This window comes from Camelus dromedarius, chromosome 6 (genome assembly GCF_036321535.1).
Source record: "Camelus dromedarius isolate mCamDro1 chromosome 6, mCamDro1.pat, whole genome shotgun sequence".
Taxonomy (NCBI): domain Eukaryota; kingdom Metazoa; phylum Chordata; class Mammalia; order Artiodactyla; family Camelidae; genus Camelus; species Camelus dromedarius.
The window spans coordinates 31257546-31282143 of NC_087441.1; the positions used below are offsets into that span (position 1 = coordinate 31257546).

General features: G+C 36.5%; 1 protein-coding gene across 3 annotated transcripts in view; it reads left to right on the top strand.

The window, feature by feature from the left end:
* The window catches only part of THEMIS (thymocyte selection associated), a 164733-nt gene that overhangs the window by 115114 nt on the left and 25021 nt on the right, over positions 1-24598 (top strand). The window lies entirely within an intron of this gene.

Genomic DNA, 24598 nt, shown 5'->3' on the forward strand with positions numbered 1-24598 from the left:
AATAGAGATTAACAAGACCATAGAAAAAATCAACCAAACCAAAAGCTGGTTTTTTGAAAAAGTAAATAAAATCGACAAACCTCTGGCCAAACTCACAAAGAAGAAAAAAGAGAGAGCACAAATTAGCAAAATAAGAAAGGAAAATGGAGAAATTACAACAAACAAAATAGAAATACAGAATATCATACGAGAATATTATGAAAAACTATATGGGACCAAACTGGATAACCTAGAGGAGATGGACAAGTTTCTGGAAACATACTGTCCACCAAAACTGAATCAAGAAGAATCTGAACACTTGAACAATCCGATCACTAGAAAGGAAATAGAAATAGCAATTAAAAACCTCCCTACAAATAAAAGTCCAGGACTGGACGGCTTCACCGGGGAATTCTACCAAACATACAAAGAAGAACTCATACCAGTCCTTCTCAAACTCTTCCAGACGATTGAAAAGGAGGGAATACTCCCAAACTCATTCTATGAAGCCACCATCACCCTGATACCAAAACCAGGCAAAGACACTACAAAAAAAGAGAATTATAGGCCAATATCACTGATGAACATAGACGCCAAAATCCTCACCAAAATTTTAGCAAATAGAATCCAACAACACATAAAAAAGATTATACATCATGACCAAGTGGGGTTCATCCCAGGGACACAAGGCTGGTTCAACATACGCAAATCAATCAGTGCAGTACATCACATCAACAAGAGAAAGGACAAAAACCACATGATCATCTCAATCGATGCAGAAAAAGCATTTGATAAAATTCAACACCCATTTATGATAAAAACTCTCGCCAAAGTGGGTATAGAGGGAACATATCTCAACATAATAAAAGCTATATATGACAAACCTACAGCCAGCATAGTACTCAACGGTGAAAAACTCAAAAGCTTCCCACTAAAATCTGGGACAAGACAAGGATGCCCACTATCACCACTCCTATTCAACATAGTCCTGGAAGTCCTAGCCACAGCAGTCAGGCAAGAGAAAGAAATAAAAGGGATCCAAATTGGAAAAGAAGAGGTAAAAGTGTCATTATATGCTGATGACATGCTACTATATATAGAAAACCCTAAAAGGTCCACACAAAAGCTACTAGAGCTGATTGAAGAATTCAGCAAGGTAGCAGGTTACAAAATTAACGTTCAAAAATCAGTTGCATTTCTTTACACTAACAATAAATCAACAGAAGAAGAAAGTAAAGAAACAATCCCCTTTAAAATAGCACCCAAAGTAATAAAATATCTGGGAATAAATCTAACCAAGGAGGTGAAAGAATTATACACAGAAAACTATAAACCATGGATGAAGGAAATTAAAGAAGATTTTAAAAAATGGAAAGATATTCCATGCTCTTGGATTGGAAGAATCAATATTGTTAAAATGGTCACACTGCCCAAGGCAATCTACAGATTTAATGCAATCCCTAACCAATTACCCAGGACATATTTCACAGAACTAGAACAAATCATAATAAAATTCATATGGAACCATCAAAGACCTAGAATTGCCAAAGCATTACTGAAGAGAAAGAAAGAGGCTGGAGGAATAACTCTCCCAGACTTCAGACAATACTATAGAGCTACAGTCATCAAGACAGCATGGTATTGGTACCAAAACAGACATATAGACCAATGGAACAGAATAGAGAGCCCAGAAATGAACCCACAAACTTTTGGTCAACTCATCTTTGACAAAGAAGGCAAGAATATACATTGGAATAAAGACAGTCTCTTCAGCAAATGGTGTTGGGAAAACTGGACAGCAGCATGTAAAACAATGAAGGTAGAACACTCCCTTACACCATATACAAAAATCAACTCAAAATGGATTAAAGACTTAAACATAAGACAAGATACAATAAACCTCCTAGAGGAAAACATAGGCAAAACATTATCTGACATACATCTCAAAAATTTTCTCCTAGAAGAAATAAAAGCAAGAATAAACAAATGGAACCTAATGAAACTTACAAGCTTCTGCACAGCAAAGGAAACCAGAAGTAAAACAAGAAGAAAACCTACAGAATGGGAGAAAATTTTTGCAAGTGAAACCGACAAAGGCTTGATCTCCAGAATATATAAGCAGCTCATACGACTCAATAAGAAAAAAATAAACAACCCGATCCAAAAATGGGCAGAAGACCTAAACAAGCAATTCTCCAAGGAAGACATACAAATGATCAAAAAGCACATGAAAAAATGCTCAATATCACTAATTATCAGAGAAATGCAAATCAAAACTACAATGAGGTATCACCTCACACCAGTCAGAATGGCCGTCATTCAAAAATCCACAAATGACAAATGCTGGAGAGGCTGTGGAGAAAGGGGAACCCTCCTACACTGCTGGTGGGAATGCAGTTTGGTGCAGCCACTATGGAAAACAGTGTGGAGATTCCTCAAAAGACTAGGAATAGACTTACCATATGACCCAGGAATCCCACTCCTGGGCTTGTATCCAGAAGGAAATCTACTTCAGGATGATACCTGCACCCCAATGTTCATAGCAGCACTATTTACAATAGCCAAAACATGGAAACAGCCTAAATGTCCACCAACAGATGACTGGATAAAGAAGAAGTGGTATATTTATACAATGGAATACTACTCAGCCATAAAAACCGACAACATAATGCCAGTTGCAGCAACATGGATGCTCCTGGAGAATGTCATTCTAAGTGAAGTAAGCCAGAAAGAGAGAAAAATACCATATGAGATCGCTCATACGTGGAATCTAAAAAACAAAAACAAAAACAAACAAACAAACAAAAACAAAGCGTAAATAAAGGACAGAAATAGACTCACAGACAGAGAATACAGACTTGTGGTTACCAGGGCGGTGGAGGGTGGGAAGGGATAGACTGGGATTTCAAAATTGTAGAATAGACTACACTGTATAGCACAGGGAAATATACACAAAATGTTATGATAACTCACAGAGAAAAAAATGTGACAATGAGGGTGTATATGTCCATGAATAACTGAAAAATTGTGCTGAACACTGGAATTTGACACAACATTGTAAAATGATTATAAATCAATAAAAAATGTTAAAAAAAAATTTCCCTTTAAGTAACATAGATGAATATGTTGAATTAGAGTTGGGATCCAAAGTTCACCCACAGTATAAAATTATGTTCATACAGACAGACCAGGACTTGTAGTTTGACACAGTACTGTAAACACATTGTATAACATACTTGCACTATTATTTCTTTTCCTATGAAATGATAGCATAAAGACATTTATAAGTATTACAGATAATATTTTAATGTCTACCTTATGTATTCACCACAGTTTCACTACTTATTTTGCATTATTTGAGATTTGTCATTGGAATGATTGTTTCTTATTTTTCTCTATAAAATATTTTATAGTTAAGATTAGTCATTAGGTGTATTTCCCACAAGGAAAATTGTTGCTTAGGGGTATAGTAATATTTAAAAGCCTTAATATGTATATCCAAATCACTCTCCATAGAGTCGGAATAATTTAAGGTCTCTCAAGTTAAATATTTGTGAGGGTCCTTTTTTGGTCACCTTGTCTGATTGCTTTGTGAAATTTAAGTGAGGATTATATTTAAATATCTCTAAAGCTCAGAAGCCATCTTGGCATAAGTTCCACTGTGTTTTATTTCCTTATGTTAGACTTTTCTCTCTCATACTTTTCAGCTGTACCTTTAATACAGCATGAAGGATCTCGGGTAATATAAGGATATTAAAGGGAGTTGGAAAATTGAAGGAGGGAGAATGAGAAAAAAGAGAACACTAAAGACAAATTTTGTTTCTGCTGAAAATTTCCAAAGGATCAACTGCTCTTTAACTTCCTGAAGAAGGTGACCAGGTGATTCTGGCAAACCCAATAAAGATATTTTTAGCTTCTGGAACTTATTGGAGAATATTTGCCTGGAGCAGGCAATGAAAAGTCTGTTCTGGGGGCAACCCTGAGTATCATATCTGATATCAGATTTCAGAAAGTTGGTCAATTTCATTGATTCAATAAAAGTTTTATTTCCAGATCTCAGTTATTTGTCTTTACTATCTAGTTTTTAAAAAATCTAGGCCAAACACGATTTTCAAAAGGTAACATATTAAATTGTTGAAAGTAAGACCTAGTGAGCAGTTGTACTTTTACCTAAGGAAACAACTGTAGGCATAATACAAAAATGACTAGAATAATACTGAAGAAAGTAGAGTAGCTTTTCACTATTTATTCATATTTTTAACTCATTCTAAATACAAGAGTTGCTTTTATGATACATTGTGTACCTGAGAAGTTTGAGTTAAGATTTATGAAAGGTTTGATTTAACCACCATCCTTTTCATCATCACACATGGTTATCGTGAATAATACTGCTGTGGACATGGATGTACAATCATTTATTTGAGTCCCTGCTTTGGATATATATCCAGAAGCTGCATTGCTGGATCATATGGTAATTATATGTTTAATTTAAGAACCACCATACTGTTTTACATAATCCTCATTCTCCACCACCCCCTCCCCCGCATACTTCATGTAATTCTTTTGACCGCTCTGCAAAAAAACTTGTTTAAATTGTTTTCATTTACTTGTTCTGCAGCAACTTTTTTTTTTTTTTTGGTCATTTTTCACTGGTGTTACTTTATTATTGTTTGCATGGGGATCAGCTGTCACCTGATGGGAACGTATCTGTGTTCCAATGATGTCTTCTGTGTTTGTCTAGCCTGAGCATGAGCAGCCTCATGTAACCTTGACCTTTATCTTGGCCAGCCGGTAACAGTTATTCCCATTTTGCTGATTAAGAAATTGATTAGATGAGCAGGTCTGTTATGAGAATGAGTTGGTATAACAAAGAATTAACTGAAAAGCAGAGTAACCATAAATGACTTCCACAGGTCACTTAGGCAATTAGAGAAGCTGGTTATAAAATCAGTTTCTAAATTGCTAGGTGAATACTTTATGCTGTGTCCCTAGATTTTCATATGCTTTAAGCCTTAACAATTTATTCTAGAACTGTCATAAATCCTTAGTCGGCTTATCCTCCTCATTCACTCCATTTTGCATTTTTATTTTGTTATGGAAAAGATTGCATCATATGTCTGGGAGATTGTTCCTCCATCTATTATTTTAAGACCATAATATTACAGATAAAATTAGATAAGCAACAGCAAACAGCAGTATTCTGGAGCTGTTTTCAACATCAGAAGTAACACCAAAAGAAATAAACATAATTTTATGCTTAAATGAGGTGTAGATGATTTGACCCTTAAAAGTACTGAAAACATGACAGAAAACTTAATAGCAAAGTTTAAAGGAAATGGTAAGCTTATCCACGTTTATAATTTATGTATTGTGGACTGTTATCTTTTGCTGCTTCTGTGTATATTAACTACACGATTGTTGAGAAATAGTCAAGTTGGATAGTATGTTTGCAGATTTAAAGCTGACTTTCCTACAGAGCCACAGTATCTGTAGGGTTTTATTGGTTCTCATAGATGGTATCTATAAAATTTAACTACTTTTTAGGTGTGGGCAAGCAAATATGTACAAATGTCTATATATACAATGAGGGGAAGAAGAAGGTGAAAATATTTTCAGACATGATGACAAATGCAAAAATTTTTCAAAGCTTTTGATTTTTAGTTAGAGCACTTGCTGGTAATAAAAGAACATCTATGTATGTACATGTGCATATATATCATAAAATGCCTCCTAAATTCTTCTTTCTTAAAAAATGTTGTAGGTAATGGTTTATAGTTTGTATCTTGGAATTTTAGTAACTCATAAATGCTCTCTGGCAGTCTAATGCTGTGTCCATCACGGATTGCTTCAATGAATAATTATTCCTCGTCTCCACAGCCATTTGTAAACACATACTAGCTTTATTTTTCCATAGCAAAAGAAAAAAGCTGGTCAGGTTGTTAATGCCCTCAAGTCTTCATACAGCATCGCAGCAAAATAAAGCTGGCCTTACATATGGTCACCATTTTTTAATTCCATTGGGAGGTTTTTAGGCCAAACAAGAGGCACTTTGGTGAGAATCAATTGGATTGGCTATGCAACTGAGTTTTACTAAAATCACCTTATTAATCACTTTTGTTCTATTTTGTAACCACTAGGCTATGGCTTTGAACAATTTGAACTTTACATCCAGTAAAGATTTTTAGCAATGTTCAAATCCACTAGAGGCTTCCAAACTTCTGTACTATTTTGTCTGACAAGATACTTTCATTAAACAGAGGTCACAAACTTGTAACTTCAACCCTGGAGTCAGTCACAAATATTGTCCATTTCAGAGCTATACAAACGTCTAGACTTACATCAAAGCAAGAAAATACAGTGCTTGTGATAGATAGTCTGAACCCAGCTTGGACTTCATGTTCTAATATGGTTAATTATTTGCCCTCTGGTTGTGGTGAGCTACATGTGGCCCCTAAAATGTCTACATATAAGTTACATGAAATTTTAACCATGATTTTATATGGCAAAAGAATGAGTATTTCCTTATATGGCAATGATGTGATTAAGTTAAGGATATCATGAGGAGGAGGTTATCCTGGCTTAATTGGTAAACCATAAATGATATCTTACATATTTTATAAGAGAGGAAGTGAGGGACTCTAGACACACAAAAGCATAATGGAAAAGGCAATACTGGAATGAGACAACCATGAGCTGAGGACCACCAACGAATGTCGACAGCTACCAGAAGCTGGAAGAGGCCAAAAAGCTTCTCCTCTAGAGCCGCTGAAGAGAGCATGGCCCCACTGACACCTTGATTTCAAATTTCTGACCTCCAGAACTTTTAGAGAATAGATTTCTGCTGTTTGAAGCCAACCAGTCTGTGAAAATTTACTGTAGCAGCACTACGGAAATGAGTATCACACCCAGGTACCCCAGGGCTTCCCAAGGAACAATGAATAGGAATAGGCATGTATTTCCCAGACATTTTATTTTATTCTTTTAATGGAGGTACTGGAGATTGAACCCAGGACCTGATGCATGCTAACTAAGCATGCACTCTACCACTGAGTTATACCTACCCTCCTCCTAGGCATTTTAGAATTTTGCAGAAATAGCCTAGTCAGAAAACCAACCATGAGTTAACTAATTGATTAATTAATCCATCACATATGTATTGAGAACTCACTGGAAATTTCAAAGGAGAACAAGCAGACAGACTGCCAGGAGCACACTGTGTAGCAAGAGTGGACTTGAAAATAAGCAGTCAGGGCCTGCTCAGGCAATTACAAAGCAAAGCATGGAAGAGGAGGCATGAAATGGGGCTGGGAAATAATCTTAAAGGTCACAGAAAGTAGTCTGGAATTTATCCTCTGGGCTGTAGAGTGGCAGTTATAGAGGAATTTTAAATACCAGAGAAGTTAAATTGAAAACTCTAATTTTATATGATAAACCTGTGACTCTTTGCTATTGAAATAAAGTAGAAATTTCTCTGTTTTCAACTCTCATGAACAACACCATAGCCCCTCCTTGTTACATTGTTTCCCTATATAATTTGGTCCCCAACTCCCCATCCATAGAACATTTTCCTTTTCTTTGCATGATTATATCCACATATGCTATGTTGTTTGGCAACTGAATTGCAGTCCCATTCTCTGTGGATGACTGTGAATTTAGTTCTGGATAATGAGAATTTTTTTACTTAAGTTTATACTGAATTCTAACACTTGCTTCATATTATACATATGAAAAATAGTTTAAATTCTCTAGATGTGCAGTAGACTGTGTTGTGTGATGAAGTGGGGTGACGGGAAGAGAATGAGAATCTGGGGCAGGGTAGGACTTACCCATAGCTTTGTTCCACAGCTGAGCTTTTTCCCTGTTATGTATGAATAGTATAGAAGAGGAATAATTTTTCTCTACCTTTCTGGGTTCTTGGTTGAGACTCTTGTAATAAAAGGCAGATTAACAAGAGGAAAGCAAACAGAAGTTTATTAGCCTGTAGACCTCATGTGCACATGGGACATACTCAGGGAAACTGGGTATTCCAAAGAGGTAGCTTTAGAATTTAGGTTTAAATAGCACCTTAATCAAGAAAGTGGGGGGTGACATAGGCCTCTTAGGGAAGAGTAAATGATTTTTAGGAAAATTGAAGAAGCCCTTATAAGAATAGATGGTTTATGACAAAGTAAGTCTGAATGTGGTGTCAACTTCTGATCTCTTCTTTGATAAGAACCAATCTCCATCTGGTTGATGAAACTCCTGGGTAGGGGAATCTATGACAATTAAATTCCTTTTGGAGGATCTGTCTTTTAGGCAAAGAAGAGAGTTCAGAGACAGTTTCTCCCCGCATTTGCTGTTTTCAAGTTCCTAGAGCTCAAACAATCAATATACTACAGCAACATATTTTGGGGTGTTAGGTCCTGAGCTCCTGTGGAGCAGTGGGTGTGCATTGTAGAGTCGAGGCTGTGAAGGGTGTTGTGAAGCTGTGGGCACGCATAAAGTTCAATAACTCCGTGCCAACACTTTTCCCAAATAGACATGTTACCTATAAGCAAATTCTAGCCCATGTAAATGCAGTGCCAAGGCAACCCTATTTGTATTTTTCCAGTTGACATGTATTTTACTGACTGTAAACTCATTCACATGGAACTTTTGACATTTTTGACCCACTGTCATATTTTGAAATTACGTGTTCTGCTACCCCTCAGTAGGAAAGAGCCAAGGTGATAAGGAAAGAACTCTACCTCAGATTGGCTCCCTTAGTCACCATCATGCTCTTGACTGAGAAGTTTCTTTCCTTCAGGCCCCTGTGACAGTGTTCCTAGCCTATTATTTATACAAAGTAAAGGCAGCGTCCAGGATTGTATCAACACCCATATTGAAAAAAATAATAGTTCACTAATACTGATCCCTATCTGGAATATGAATTTGTTATAGGTACAAATTAAAGATAATTTTAAGTTGGAAAATGCATTAAGGTTCTTGCTAGCAATAGAAAGATTAGATAAAATCTCAGTTGCCTATAATTTCTGAATGCAAATGTCACTGGTCATTGAGATAAGCCTTCGTTTGTGATATATTTGTGCACATGTAGTTAGAGGGTGAAACTCTCAAACCTAACACATTAGTCAAAATGTCTCAAGGACATATGTATAAAGGAGGTAAAATTGAATGTATTTACATAGCTCCTTGCCAAGAAAATGAAAATGTTTTAAGTAAACACTCTAGGAGCTGAGATTAGATGAGAATTCTTGAGATACGGGTGGCATTTGAATACTTCTTACTTGGCTCTGCTTTAGGAAATACAATACTCTGAAACCTCCACTAGTGTATTTACCAGCCTCTTCGAGTCCTAAGCATCAAGGAAAGGTGCCAACTGTGATCCTGGGAAGTTCAGTGTAAGTCTGGAGTTTATGTAAATAGCCTTTGTCCTGAAGATATACGTATCACTTGAAAAACTAAAAACCTCTGCCTGTGGCAGTCTCTTTTCAAACAAGAGATATTTAATCCTGGAGCCACGGAGTTCTGGCAGATTTCCCATATTCCATCCGAGTACATAGATGTAATGTCATTGCTTTGTCAGCAACGAATAGCTAAACTCTGGAAAGTAGCTGCAAAGAGTCAGGGAAGACTGCCATCTGGTGGGAATATAAAATTACTGCTAAAATACAGTCACAACCTCCCTGTTGCTTCATCAAGTATTTGTTTACAGCCTAACTTTTTTAAAGCAAGAATGAAACGATGTTTTCAATCAAACATCCTTTTAGCAGTGTTTTAGTTAATAAGCATAAAACTGTTATTGTTTTGCAATTCCCTTTCTGTTTTTTTTTTTTGTTGTTGTTCTCCTGTTTTACCTTTTCTCTGACATGTGAAAAAAAGGCACTGGCAGATATTCTTCTTTTATTCTATTTGATCCTTCAGTTTTCCCTACTCATCATTTTCTAGCTTTTAGAAACTGAGATAAACCTTCTAATTACAATAAGGGGATGTAATGCACAACTAAAGCTGCATTAGGAGATCAAGAAGCATATGGAAGGGTAAATAAAAGTGATAAAAGTAATCTGAACATAGGTCTGAAAATGGTGAGCCTTTAGCCAGACTCTCTCGCCTTGTTTGCTTCTGAGGCTATTGTTTAATCCTTTTTCACTTGAGTTTCATTTTTCAGCTTTGGTTCACAGTTTCTCTTGTCGGTTGAGTTTCAATTTGGTAGATGATAATGACGAATTATGTACCTGTGTAAAGATTTTAATGTATTTAAAGTGCTTATATGATCCTGGGTCTAGATTTTGATTTTATAAAACCCTAATCAATAAATACTCAGCTCTTAAATATCCCTTATCATCAGTTTTACTCTCTACTGAATTTCTCTCTTCAAAGTAATGTGAAAGTGAGTTGAACGTTTTCTGTAGAATTTCAAATGGTATGTATGTGTGTGTGTATGTTAACTATACTTCATATTCAATATTTTCTCAGTATGAAATTAAGATCCCTCCACTTAATGTACAAATTATATACTATGAAATTAATTTCCTGTCAATGTACTACTTTAGGCACGAACTACTGAAATACCAAAAAAGATACAACATGTCTAAATTTGGGATTTTTTTAAAGTGAGAATTTCGGATATAGTTGGAAAAGACATCCAGATCCAAACATCCTTCTCTACTCTCTTTTATTCACTCTACTTAGCCAAAAACGCATGCCATGATAGTTGGGGAGCTTGGCCACATTGGAGGATCTGGTCTGCGTTACTGTCCACCAACACATCTTTACAGGGAGGTCCACAGCTTTATGATTGGACTTACTGATGATTTCATTAACCATAAATGTATGTAGTCTGATGACTGCCTAGAGGATTAGTGCCCCAAAAATCTTCAAGAAGGATGCATACTAGCTGATTTTCTTGCCATTCCTTGGGAGAATCGTTGAGCATTGCATGAATAGGTCTCCATGCCCCGCATCCTAGAGCAGGCAACACAGAGTTGCCCATGTGAGAAGCAGCTTCATTACCTATTAACGCCTGCACTTCAGAGGAGCTGCCTTGGCCACTGTCATTGAGGGTTTTCCAAGGCTTTCAGTATGCAAGGCCCTTTGTCCTTGGTCTACATCACAGGGCCCCTTGATTGCAGTGTCACCTGATTCAGAAGTGATCTGGCTTGTTCTTTGAGTTGCCCCTCATGATCCCCTATGTTGACTTTGAACATACCATGCAGCCTGTATCTATTCATTTGCTCATTTGCTTGTTGTTAGATTGCAACCTTGCTCCCTGACCCTTTCTCCCACTCCATGGAACACTGTCAAACTGCAGCTTCTTGTGTAGCTTCTAGAGATGTCAAGTCAAGTCTCTGGAATTCTCCTCCTCTGAGACTGTAGATCTAACTATATCATCCTAGCTGAGTTCTAACTGCCAACCTCAGCTTTAGGCAGGTAAGATGATTTAAGAAACTAGAGCCTATTTTATGAAATCCAGGATATTTTTTCACTGTACATGTCTCTTACTGTCCTGATCCCAAGTTAGGCTAAACTACTTTTTAACTTTTTATTCTGGAAAATTCCAAGTACACAGAAAAATAGAATAGCATAATGAACTTCCCAGTACCCATCACCAACTCCATCAACTACCAGCTCAAGACCAATTTTGTTCACCTATGTCCTTCACTCTTCAGCTTCATTAGATATTTTGGAGAGAAAAAGAAGCAGACGTAATTTTATTTAATTCCATCAGCAAATGCTTCATTGGATATCTCTACAAGGTAGGGATTATTTAAATAAACAATATAATTGTTACTATTATTAGCAATAATTCCTCAATGTATAAAATATCAAGTTAGAGTTCAAGTTTGGTTGTCTCATCAACGTTTTCTTACAATTTTAATTAGGATCTAAATAAGGTGAATATATTGCAACTGAATGACATGTTTTAAAGTCTCTTCTAATCAACACATTTCTTCCTATTTTTTCTCAGTTTGTTGGAGAAACTGGATTCATTCTGTAGAGTTTTGTCACTTGTATCCCTGTGGTTGTCAGTGAACAGGAGTGGAGATGGTTTGCATTTTGCCAGTTGTATAAAGCAACTTGTGCAGAAACTGGAATTAGCTGTGATGTTTAAGTGTCCTTTGTTGTTTTCCCAACACCTTCTGCTTTTAGTTTCTTACACTTCACAAAGGCTCTCTGTATGTCAGTTTCTTTCCTGGTCTACCACGTATTCTTGAAAGAATGTGTTCTAGATGGTCATACATTCTAGGATGTCTTTGCCTGTGAGTGAGCTTCCTTTCAAGATGTTCTTTTGACTTGTTTTCTTGTGAATTGATAGTTAAATCTTGACGTTTGAAAGATTCAGATTTGATTACTTGGGAAGACGACTCTGTAAAGGGTGCTGTATATTTCTCTCAGGAGATAGATAACATCTGATTGTTGTTTGTTTTCTTTGTTTTGTTTTGTTTTTATAAAGTTAGCAGCTGTTGATGATTATTGTTAACTCAAATTGTAGAGAAATTCTGGCCACTGCATCTTGTTTCTGAGTATCTCTAAGATGGGACCCTTACTGTACCTTGCCAAGCTACACAGTGGCACCCTCGATTTAAGGGAATTGCACTACTCCGCAGATTTGATAAGCCTGGTCAAGGTGTTTAAAAATTATATTTTCTAGTTTAAAGAAAGCCAAACCTAACAAATTGGACAATTTTTTTTTTAATTAAGGGAAAAACCTCTGTTGATTAAAGATTATACTACCAAGGACGCTATTAAACAAGTGAAAAGATAAGCTACAGAGTGAGAAAGGTTATTTACAAAATAAATAAAGGATACTAAAAAAACTTATATTCAGAATGTATGAAGAACTTTTTACCAATCAATGACAAAAATACAGACAGCACAATAGAGAAAATGGGCAAAACACTCGAATGATTACTTCACAGCATAGGTACTTCACAATGACCAATATCACATTGAAAAGCTTTTTAATCTCATTAATCATCTGGGAAGTACACATTAAAACCACAGTGAGATAATGCTATAGAATCACAGAATGGTTAAATAAAAAGACACAGTACCAAAGCTTAGCAAGAATACGGAGAAAGTGAAACTTGTACACTCCTTATTAGAGTCTACTCTGGGAATCGTCTTACGAGCTCTACTAAAGCTGAGCACACCCTATGACCCAAGGAAATGTATGCATATGTGCATCCAAAGGAAATGTTTATATGTGTGCATAAAAGACACACATCAGAATATTTATAGCAGCATTATTTGTGACAGCTAGAAATTGGAACCAACTCAAATGTTCTTCAATAGTGGAGTATAAAAGTAAATTTTGGTATATTCATACAATAGACTACTCTATGAAGCTATGGATAAAAGAAAGAAGCCAGACCCCAGAGAGAATATATGCTATTATTCAAAGTATATAAAGTTTCTAAGCAAGGAAGAAAGCTAATCTGTGATATTAGAAGTGAGGATAATGGTTACCTTTCAGGGAGAGGGATTAGACATGTGAGTGGGTTGGGGCATGAGGGAGCTGCTCAAGTCCTATGAATAGTCTGCTTCCAGATCTGGGCAGAAGTTACTTGGGTGCATCCAATCTGCATAAAGCCACTGAGCTGTCCTTATTATTCCTGCATTTTTCAGAGAGTTTTATAAACTTCAATATATACATTTATTAAAATACTGTACTTTTAATATAAACAAAACAAAAAAATAGAACTGACAGTCTTCATACTTCTGATATTTCTACATCAGCCACATTGAGAGAAAAAAAAAGCTGAACTAATCATGCCCATCAAGATGTCAGCCAAAAAGTTGAAATTATCAAAAAGATTGAAATAAAGATTTACAAATACTCTAAGTGACAACAAACTTCACCATATTTTGTACTGTGTTATATGACATTAGCAACTGAGACTATGAAACCATAGTGATTAACAATATATGTTAAAACTAAGCTGTAAGAATATGAAGACAATTGTTTATAGTTTTTCAGTGCTGTCTATAATTATGTTATTCTAATACAATACTTTGTCATATTTAAAATTCACTAAAATTAACATTAAATCTTTGGAATTGCTTCAATAGTGGTAAAGAAAAAAATGCATATTATTGAGTAAACTAGCTCTTCCTAAAAATGAGTAAAGTAATACAAAGACGCAATGTCATGACAAATTAAATCCATTTCATCTTCTGAAAATACTCTTGGAACATGTATAGAAAAAATGCTGAAGATTTCAATATGCTAATACATGTTAACAGGCATAGAATAGTGCCTGGCACTTAGTAAGCTCAAAATAAATGTTAGCTATTATTATGATTTGTACAAACAAATGACTCAGTGAGGGAGATTGTCTGTAAAGTTCAGTTTTTTTCCTGACATATGGGTTTATTATACTTGCTAGATTGTATTTCAATAATGAAATTCATGAAGTATTTTTAATGCATTGGAGAGGCCATTGTCCTATCCCTAAATGATTTCTTTAGTGAAAACATTGCTTTATGGGTGAACTGAGTAAGTACAACTACTGGTAGAGTAGCAACATTGTCTAGAATTTTTAAGATTGATCCTATAGGAGGGTTAGGGAGATGAATCCACATATGAATGCATCCCCAGTGTCATTATAGGCCAGTTACTGCAGCAAAGAAATTGTAGCCAGAAGTTTACAAAGTTCTGCAGAACATTTTGAATATAATTGATTTATAAAAGCAAAAGTAAAAAATAGAGTAGGATCCTCATTACACTTGGTGAGTGGGGAATGATTATGGCATTCTTTTGTCCCATATGAAGATTTATTTACAAATTATGGCAAATCATTTTTTTCAAAGTTAAAGATGTATTACTATTAAGATTTATTTTACAAAAAGTTGAGTATTCAAATTTGCCTCTCTAATCCATGATTCCAACTGCCTGTCAGTTATCAGTCTGTAACCTAGAGGAACACACACACACACACACACACACTTGAGCTGGCCCTTCAATTACAAGGGCAAAAAAAAATTGTAATAAGAGAATCATCTATAAGAAACATTTAAAAAATGGATTGTTTCAAAATATTTCTGATGCTGTGTGCTTTCTTTCCTGAAAATACTGTGCAACCTATAAACCTCTCATCTTGCAAACTTTAAAAACTTAGAAATAAAATTTTTAAACATTTATAAATTTTTCCAAAGATTTCAGTGGGTTTTGAACTCAATAGTTAAAATATTAATTATCAAGTCAAATTTATTTAGTTTTTAAAAACTGTTGTATATTAGGGAAGATAGGGCATTACTAGCCAATTTTGACTTTATCATTGAAAACAAGTAGACATTGTTGAAAAATGTGCATCATGATTTAGTGAGAGCAATTAACAGCGTACTTTTTCCATTTGGATCGATCTATCTTTGTGAAGCATCATTTTTAGTGGTGACAGTAATTTAAACTCAGTATACAGATTAACTCAGTTGTGAAGGAAACAGTTGAACTGCTGTATCACAAAGTGTTAAATCAAGATTTTAAAAATGATGAAAGCTATTCAACCGTCTTTCTCAGTATTATTTATAAATGAAATAAATTTTGCTTAAAGTATTTTTACTTCAACATTAATTTATTATTATAAAATTTCTATGCATATCATATATTTGTAGGGTAAATACATATGACTACATATATGTCAGTAGAGTGCATACATATAATTTTATGTTTTAATGCATCACATTAGTGTTTTATGCTTAAATTTTTTATTGTTAAGAATGGTTTAGTGATCACTGATTTAGAGGTTAGTAGGAAAGAGAAAAGACGGTGAAAGAGATGAGTGATTGAGGATCCAAGAGAGAGAAGAAGGACGATAGTGCAGTATTACTAGAGGCTGAGGGGAAAACATTTTTTAAAAAAATGATGAAGTGGTTAACAGAGTTATGTGCAGCTTAAAGCTCAGGAACCACAAGGTCTGCGAAAAGGCCATGGGATTTATGACTGATGATTAGAAAGTTATTGGTGAAAATATTTTTAGTCAAGTGGTAGGAACAGAAACCAGGTTCTATGCAATAAATACTAGATAATACATGAGTGGGAGGGAGGGAAACGGAGCAGTAAGAATAGATGACTGTACAAAATTTGGCAGAAAATGAATGAGGCAATGGAGAAGCAGAGTCAGAAAATACAGTGGAAGTGGGCTGAGTAATTACGTCAGGGGAGAAGAAGGAGCAAAAGGGTCACAGTCAGAAGAAGAGGGACTTACTTTAGAAAGAGGACAGGACACTTTCTAAGTCAGTAAGAAAGAAGAGAAATTAAGTGCCTTTTTAAGAAAAGACAAGGAAAGCTGTGGAAATTGATTTCAGATGGCCATGATCGCAAAGAATTAAATAATGAAATAACTTCCTAAGATTGAGGAATGCCAGGATGAAACTGTGAGCTTGATAAAGGAGGAAGAGATTAGAAATATTGTATATGGATGCCTCTCAAGGAACTAAAGCAGAGATCTTCAGATTGCTGAACAACACTGAGGACCCAGATGTCATCAGGCAATGTGAACTTATGTCAGAGACAAATAGGAAAATTACAAGACTATTTTTTTTAAGCCCAGCAATGAACTACTTCTTTAATAAGGACGAGAGAACAGAACATGACTTTTAGGGATTGGCAAAGAGAGTAGAACGGAAAGTGAGAATCTTACAACCACAGTGAGAAAACTGTTAACGTGTGGGTTCTAAGGACGCCTGGGGTAGGAAAACAAGTGAGGCAAGGAGGAGGCTGATAAGAAATGAATTGAAGACTGAGAAGGAAGAACAGAGCTAAGTAAGTGTGAGCACAGAGGAGAGAGCTCCAACCTAAGATCTTGATGATGGAGAAATTCTGAGGGACAATGAGGTCCAAGTTCTGACTGTACTTACAAGAGACTGAAAAAGAGCAGAAAATAAAGTTCCACAGAGGTGTGAACATGAAAGTCCTGTGATGTTGCGTTGGTAGAGGGATGGCAAAGAGCAGGACAGGAGCCAAAGAAGGCACTATGAGCAAAGTGGGAGAGGATCCAGAAGATGATGGATGGATGAGTCATGCCAGGATTCTGTAGATGGTGGTCCAGACAATGCCTTCTAAAGGGCCTGGGGAATAGGGTATATGAGTAGGAAGAGGTCAGAAGGGCAGCCTTCCTGGGAAAGGATTTCAAAGAAATGTTGCCAGGCTTCAGCTGAGGAGGTGGGACGCAGCCTTCAAGGACTACATTGTATGTTGGGCACTTATTGACAGTAGCATGAAATTTTTACATTTTAGCAATACTTTAGTGGCACAAATGCCATTTAACATCTCATATAATGTGAATACTTGAAGAAATAGCAAAATGACTCATCCTCATCGAAATTGTTTCTAGCTCTAATAATAGTATAGCAGTGTTTTAAATCAGGTTGCCAGGATGGATACTTTTCAAAGACTTATGTGAAAGGCTGTGTTTTAATATACAGAAGGTTAAAATGATGTCAAATGTAATTTTTAAGAAATGAATTTAGAATTCTCTTCCTAGTTGCAGAACTATGGTGCAGTGCACCGCAGTTCCCATCTGCCATCTGCAGCAAGCATTGCTCTGCTGGACACTTTTCAAATGCTATTCATATGTCCACTGATTCAAAACTAATTTCACCAAAAACTCAACTAAACAAAAAATGTGTCACATACTTTCTGCTGCTGTAATTTCTGTTTCTATAATTCAAATTAAGATGAATTTTCCTGCCCTTTGGCTACAGATTACCCTTACAGAGTCTGAATTTTGGTTTTCCAATTTAAAAAGAACCATGAAAGATATAACAATAACTGTGTGAATTAATAATTTTAAAATTTGCAGGAAGGCAAAATAAAGAGAAAAAAGAAAATGTATTGCTACACAAAGAACTATCCCAGGGTTTATAATATCAATATTGTAAGTAAGAAAACCTTGGTATTTTGTAGGGGGTGCACTTGTCACAGCAGCTCTAAAACAGCAAATGCTTTTGCTTGCTTGTTCATTATCTAATGATGCTAACATCTCTGAGGGCAGAGAGACTTCTCATTTATCTCCTTAACAATAACAAATATATAGATTAGCTGTCCCTTCTGGCTGCATTTTAAAATAAAGGTATGTTGGTTAAGCAATGCCTCAAGTGTCCATTTCATCCTTGGCTAAATTCATAGAAGGTTAGAGTGGCAAGAAGTAGATTGAATTGAGCTTGACAGACAGTGAGTGTGAAGCAGTTCTCTGCCCTGAGACTCCGGAGGAAAATTCTTAAATTTCTTTCAGTCAGACGAAGTATATGATTATACTGAGTTCTTCTTGCATCTGTGAGCTAAGATTTGATTTTCACCCAGACAGTGGCCAAATCAACATCAAATCAGGATGGCGGGATTTCCAAATATCAAATTGTCTAGTTTCCAGTTTTCAGCAGAGGAAAGAGAGAACAATGCAACTGAAATATATGAGTACTTACAATGTCTTCCTTTAATACACAATATGTTCTGGAAACATATCTTTGAAAGTAGGCTTAAGGGTTTAAAGTAGGCTTAATAGTAAATGAAGAGTTTCTTTGCCAGAGAACCTGGTATGATCTTTGATTTATGATGCAGGTTAAGATCTCTAATCAACAGTTCCAGCAAGGATAGTCTTCCTTGGATCCAGTCCCAGGAAGTCCAGGAAGAAGAGGAGGTTCCTTGAAGGGTTGAGACGGAAGGTTCTCTTCTCTTATCAGGGCAATTAAGGAGGCAGATAGAGGCATCTTTCTTTTCCATGGGCCAGTTGCCTCTTCTCTGACCCAAGGGAAAGGGCAAGGCAAATAGAACATCCTAACACTTTAAAATGTCTGAGTTCTGGTGGCACTTGGAGCAGGCTGGGAAAAGAGGCACTGTCCCACAATTAGACCCAAGAGCATCTAAATGTCAAGCCACATGCATCCACCTGGAACCACTGCTGAGGCCCCCGGTCAGCTGCCAGCTCAGAGCCCAGCCAGCATGATTCCAATTGAAGAAGGTGTGCATGGCTGGGGCAGGGGGAGACACCCTGGCTAAAGGTTTCACCCAAGAAGGCCACAGCCTAAAGCTCTGGGAATGGGAGCGGTGGAGATGGGTTTCTGGAGGGCTGATGAAGTGAAGCCTGCCTGCCACAGGCCTAGGCAAACTCCCTACGAACAACCTCAGGCTGGAGGGGACAGGAAAGGTGTCAGAGATAGCTTGTCTTTGAAATTGGGCGGGACCAGCTCAAAAACATTCTCTTTCAATTGGTATAAAGAACATATTCTTTGCAGAAAAGGCATTTAATTTGTATAAATGGACAATTATACGAAACCTCAGGTTATTGTCTGAAGGAGAAGACTGTTTATACGGATGATCAACTTTAAGATTATTTTTCAGTTTATATTTTTTCTTGTTTAAATATTTTCCTTAGGAAAAAAAAAAACCAAACATTTCCTTCCATTTAATTGGATCTTTGTTGTGCACAATGAGAAATTTATTACTTTTTCTAAACCACTTGATAACCTTCTAAATTATTTGTGGTGATCAACCATATGACAAACAAAAGAGAAAGCACACACGCACATACACACACACAGAAGACAGGCTACACAGAGGATTGCGTGTTCTCCTGGAATGATAATTTGAATGTGCGTAGCAAACCTGTATTTCTCGTGATCGGATTTTGATCCTTAGTTTTTTTATTTTAATGTATAGGCTCTGAATTCTTGTTACTGTTGTTTTTGTTTTAAGTAGAATTTAATTCTGAGGAAGAAAGTTCATAGAAATTTCTTCCTAAATATCACTTGAAGTTTCTTCTTTCCCCATATCCCTAGACTTCACTACTCCGAAGTGAAAAAGTACAGGCAGTGGAAAGGAGCAGTTGTTTATATAAATGGAGAAGGAGGTTGCTTTTTTTAGTCTGTGAGGAGAGTGATTGATTTTCTACAAAGTGAAAAGCAAAGTACATTATCTGGGATACTTCATGTTGTTTTAAATGTGAATGGTGGTTAGTCCCTGGGCCAAGACAGTCCCCTGGGGAGAAAAGACACAAGTGAGTATAATCGTAGACTGGGAATCTCAATGAATGGTTTGGAAAAGGGTAATTTTTACCCAACAACATTGCCTGAGGTATGAGATAAAAGACAGATTTGAAAAAGTCAATTTTTTTTCAATGGACATCTGGGTTAATTTTGGGGGGCAGTGTTTATTTGTTTCTTTCTTTGTCCACAAGAAAAATATTCAGTACCTTGTAATTGGATCATTGCTTTCAGCAGGAACACTAAAAGCAGTATGCAAACTACAAGCCAAGAGTAACATTAAACATAATTTAGTAGTCATTTTATATTAGCAGATAGGATGCTAATGACTCATTTCTAATGAGAAATTAAGTGGAAATTACACAAAATAAACAGGATTTGTTCTCGAAGTACTGCAGAGTGGTCACTAAGCCCCAGTGCCTACCGGTTCAAATGTATGTGTTCCTCTCTATTCTTTGCACGCATCTTATTTTTCTCATTTTTGTCTGGGCTTGATCTTCAGGTTGAAGGTTTAACATCACTGCAGCAGTGCCTGACAGAGGGTTTTATTTATTCTATTGTTGTCAGGCCACAATCTCATGCCTCGGGAATACAGGGCCACTGTTTTTACACACTCGTTTCTCAAGTGCTCACTTTCCCTGACATCAGCGCTATTTGATTTATAGTTTCCATAGACAGCGACGAACCTAACTTGAATCAGAGAACTGCTGTTAGGACATGTGAACGTGTGACTGTGTATTGGTTAGTGATGAGCTGGCCTCTACTTCTTTAAACCTCATAAAAATTAAGTCTATATTTTATTCACACATTTCTCCATTTACTTAACATATAAGTAATATATAGTTATTTAATACTTACTATATTTAAATGCTGAAATAAGTATTGAGAACAGTGAGTAGGATGACATTTAGTCTTTATTCTCAGTGAATTTCTATTTGAATCAAGAGATAGACATTAAACACTAAACCAGGTATTATTTCATTGTATTTGTAGAAATTGTGTTGCAGCAGTACTACCTGGTGAGGGAGAACTTGCAGAAACTCCGAATAGCAAAATCAAAGAGGAAGCGTGTGAAGAATGTTCTGCGTAAACAAAAGAGCCGAGCCTTAAGACAGGAAGAAAAGAGGGGTAGGATTGTAGGGTTAAAGGACTTTAGAATTGAGGTCCAGAGTGCTTGTCATGGCATATAAACCCCTGCCTCATCTCATTTCATAAATCTCCCCGACCCCTGGAGTCATAAACATATACATAGTAAAATTAAACCACATGATTGTTGGGATTACATAGGGATGATAGCAAGAAAGCTGGGTCAGTAACAAAACCTTGAGAAATGTTTAACTGTCAATGTATAAGTAAAGGAAGTTGAACCTGCAAAGGGGACTAAGATTGAGTGGTCAGAGTGGTAGGAGGGACACCAGAAGCCAAGGAAAGGGAGGAGACTAGACACAGCGACTGCTGCTGAGGGAAGAAGAGATACAGTCTGACAGGTTACTGGCTGGCTATAATGGATGCTGTGTAGAGAAAAAAAAAAAGGAAAGGATTCTAGAGGGCTAGTGGATGTAGAGAAAGTAAAGGGATCAATGGATCTGAGTTTCCAATGAGATCCAAGAATAATCCTGGTGGAAAAAGCACTCTTGGAGGTGGGAGTGTCGGCTGGAGTGGAGACACTAAACTTGAGGATAAGAGATTTAAGTGAGAGAGGAAGGTATTCAGTGATTTTGAAAGTGGAAAATGTTTGGGTTATGCCAGGGTTCAGATGTGCCTCTGGGAGTGAAAGGCTAAGGTATAGAATGAACAGTTCATGTGTAATAAGGAGATCCAGTCAGGGTGTTGAGTGGGATGATTGTGTAGATGTGAACATCACCCAGGATCGTGGGGCTAGAAGGGGAAACAATAATCCAGTCTTTTTATGAAGGTTGAATTGTGACTAGAGACTAGTAGGTAGATGATACCAACAAGGGAGATAGTGCATCGCTAGATGGCAGCAATGTCACAGCAGCAGGAGTTTTTGCAGTGGACACCACTAGGGGCCAGAGTATCATCAGCCTGAGGGTATGCAGGGTGTGGAGGATTAAGCTGCCATCTTCATTTGCAAGGAAAATGCTGTCCTTAATGGAGAATGGAAATTTAGTCAAGGTAGGAAGATAAAGACAATGTTTGGGAAAAAAGTTAAGTATGTGGTGAAATTTGCAAACAATGGAGCAAAGTTCTGAAGGCACAGTGGAAGAATTTGAGAGATAGAAAAGAAGAGAGGGTGAGAGAGACTGGGGAGGTCGGGGGGATGGTGCTTAATGGAGAGCAATTGGCATTGAAAACTGGAGCACTGTGTGAATTTTATTGTAGCAGAAAATACCAGGGGATGGTTTGAAGACTCAGGTTCCTCGAGGAAGGGGCTAGGTAAACAAGTTTCAGAGAACATGGCAGAGTTAGTAGCCTAAGAGATGACTACCTACCTGCCTTTTCGTTAGGGAACAGGAGCTTGGCTGTAATAACTAAAGCAAAGGAGAGGCTGGAAATCTTGACAGAGCTTCACTAGAGGAGGTCACAATGTGGGGACTACCTCTAGCAAAGTGGGGTTCTTAATTGTTGAAATGCTAATGTGCTTATAAAATGTCGAATCTGCCAGAGGTTTGCAGCAAGAAGCACCGAGCCTGCACAATACTGGACCCAGTCTGATGAAGAGATCATTTTCTCTCCTCAGCCTTTCATGTTAAGCTTTCAGGTTTAAGGATTTTATTTAAATTCTACATTTCTTCTCTGAAGTCTGGGATATACTATAATACAAAAAATTTACATTTTCTAGTATTTTCATATCTAAATGTTTTAAGATTATCCATTGAATTCGGTATGAAAAAGCAAGAAGCTACATTCCTTCTTTAATCTAGTTTATTGCTCAGTACTGAAAAACTGTGATTCAGTACTCATCTAATAACTTGATATAATATATTTTCCAAAGTATCTAATTCAAAGTCAGGAAAGTGTTTAGATACTGGGTTAAATCTGCTTCTTTTTAAAGCTTTGGGAGGTGAGGAGTATAGCTCAGTCGTAGAGCATATGCTTGGTGTGCACAAGGTCCTATGTTCAATCCCCAGTGCCTCTATTAAGGGGGAAAGATAAAAAATAATGATAAATAAAATAAAAATAAATATGTAAAAAAAAGAAAAAAATTAAAAACAAATGAAGCTATGTGGTAGTACAGGCTTGACAATAAATTTAAAAATTCATACCAAGTAATGGACTTACTGTTTTGTGGACTGTGGATGAGTCAAATGTAAGTAAGTATAATGGTTTAGTTCTAATTATTACCAACATTCAAACTCTGGTCTTTTGAGTTATTCCTGGTAGTACCACCAGGATCCCATCTTCTGTCATGAAAGAAGGAATTTGAGAATTATCTCTAAATGACTTACCACACTATTTTAATTCTCTGTTTAAGCAATTTAAGAAATTATATTTAAACAATTTAGAGTCTGAGACTACATTATATTTGTTTGTATTCTTACAATATTCCGAGTATCAGGGATACTATAAATAAATGGTTTTTGGACATGCTAGTTATCTATTACCACACAATGCTGCATAGTCACAAGAAAAAACTTAGTGGTATCCAGTCCAAAATACATTTATTTAGCTCATGAGGCTGTGGAGTTCAGCTGACCTGAGTTAGTTTCTGTTCATCTAGGCTGAATTTGCCCAAATGTTTGGGACTCCTCTGGCTGTTGGTTGTCTTATCTTGGAAGACTGGGTGAACTGGCTCTACTTTCTGTCCTGTTCAACCTCCAGAAAGCTAGTCTAGGCATGTTCTCATGGCAAAGTGGAAGGACAAGAATGGACAAAACCAGTTGTACAAACATCTTTCAAGTCTCTGTGTCACATGTGTCAATATCCTGTTGGTCCAGAAGAAGTCACATGGACAAGTCAGAAGTCAGAGTAGGAAAGCACTGCAAAATTGCACAGAAAAGACATGGATACAGAGAGGAGTAAAGAAGTGGGGCCATCGGTGCATCTGGCCCACCACATTGAAAGAATAAATGAGCAAATTGATCACAGAGTGATGGAAAGAGCACTGGACTAAGGGTTGGGAAACATATACCTGAGACTTGGTTGGCATTGTTTATTCTGTTAATTTGGGTAAATTATTTAGGGTAAGTTATTTAATCATTCTGGACCCTCATTTCCTTTTTGGCTCTTTCCAACTTTAAAAGCCTTTGATTCAAGCTTTTAATTAAGTTTTTAATGAATTGAATGCTGTACACAGTCTGTAAGAGGAACTTAAAGGAAAATTACTCATTACCCTATCCTTTAGGAACCAAAATGACTAGTGTTGATGGCCAAAATTGATTGGCTACTTTTGACTCCATTAATCTTTGAATATTTTGTAATCATATTCAAACTTAAAAACTTCTGATCTGAATTTGGGTATGAAGCAGCGTGCTGAAAGTTCAGTTTCCTATTTGGGTCTTTTGTGTTTGCTCATATCTGACAATCTTTTGAAGCATGCAATATGTCAGCACAGCATCAAACGTTATGACATCTCGTGTGTGTGAGATGTGTTTTAGGGTCCATTGATGTTGTGCCTTAATAATTCATTGTTATGATGAATTATTATTCTTAAATTGACTAGAGGAGATTTGTCAAATTTGCATAACGATAAAAATGT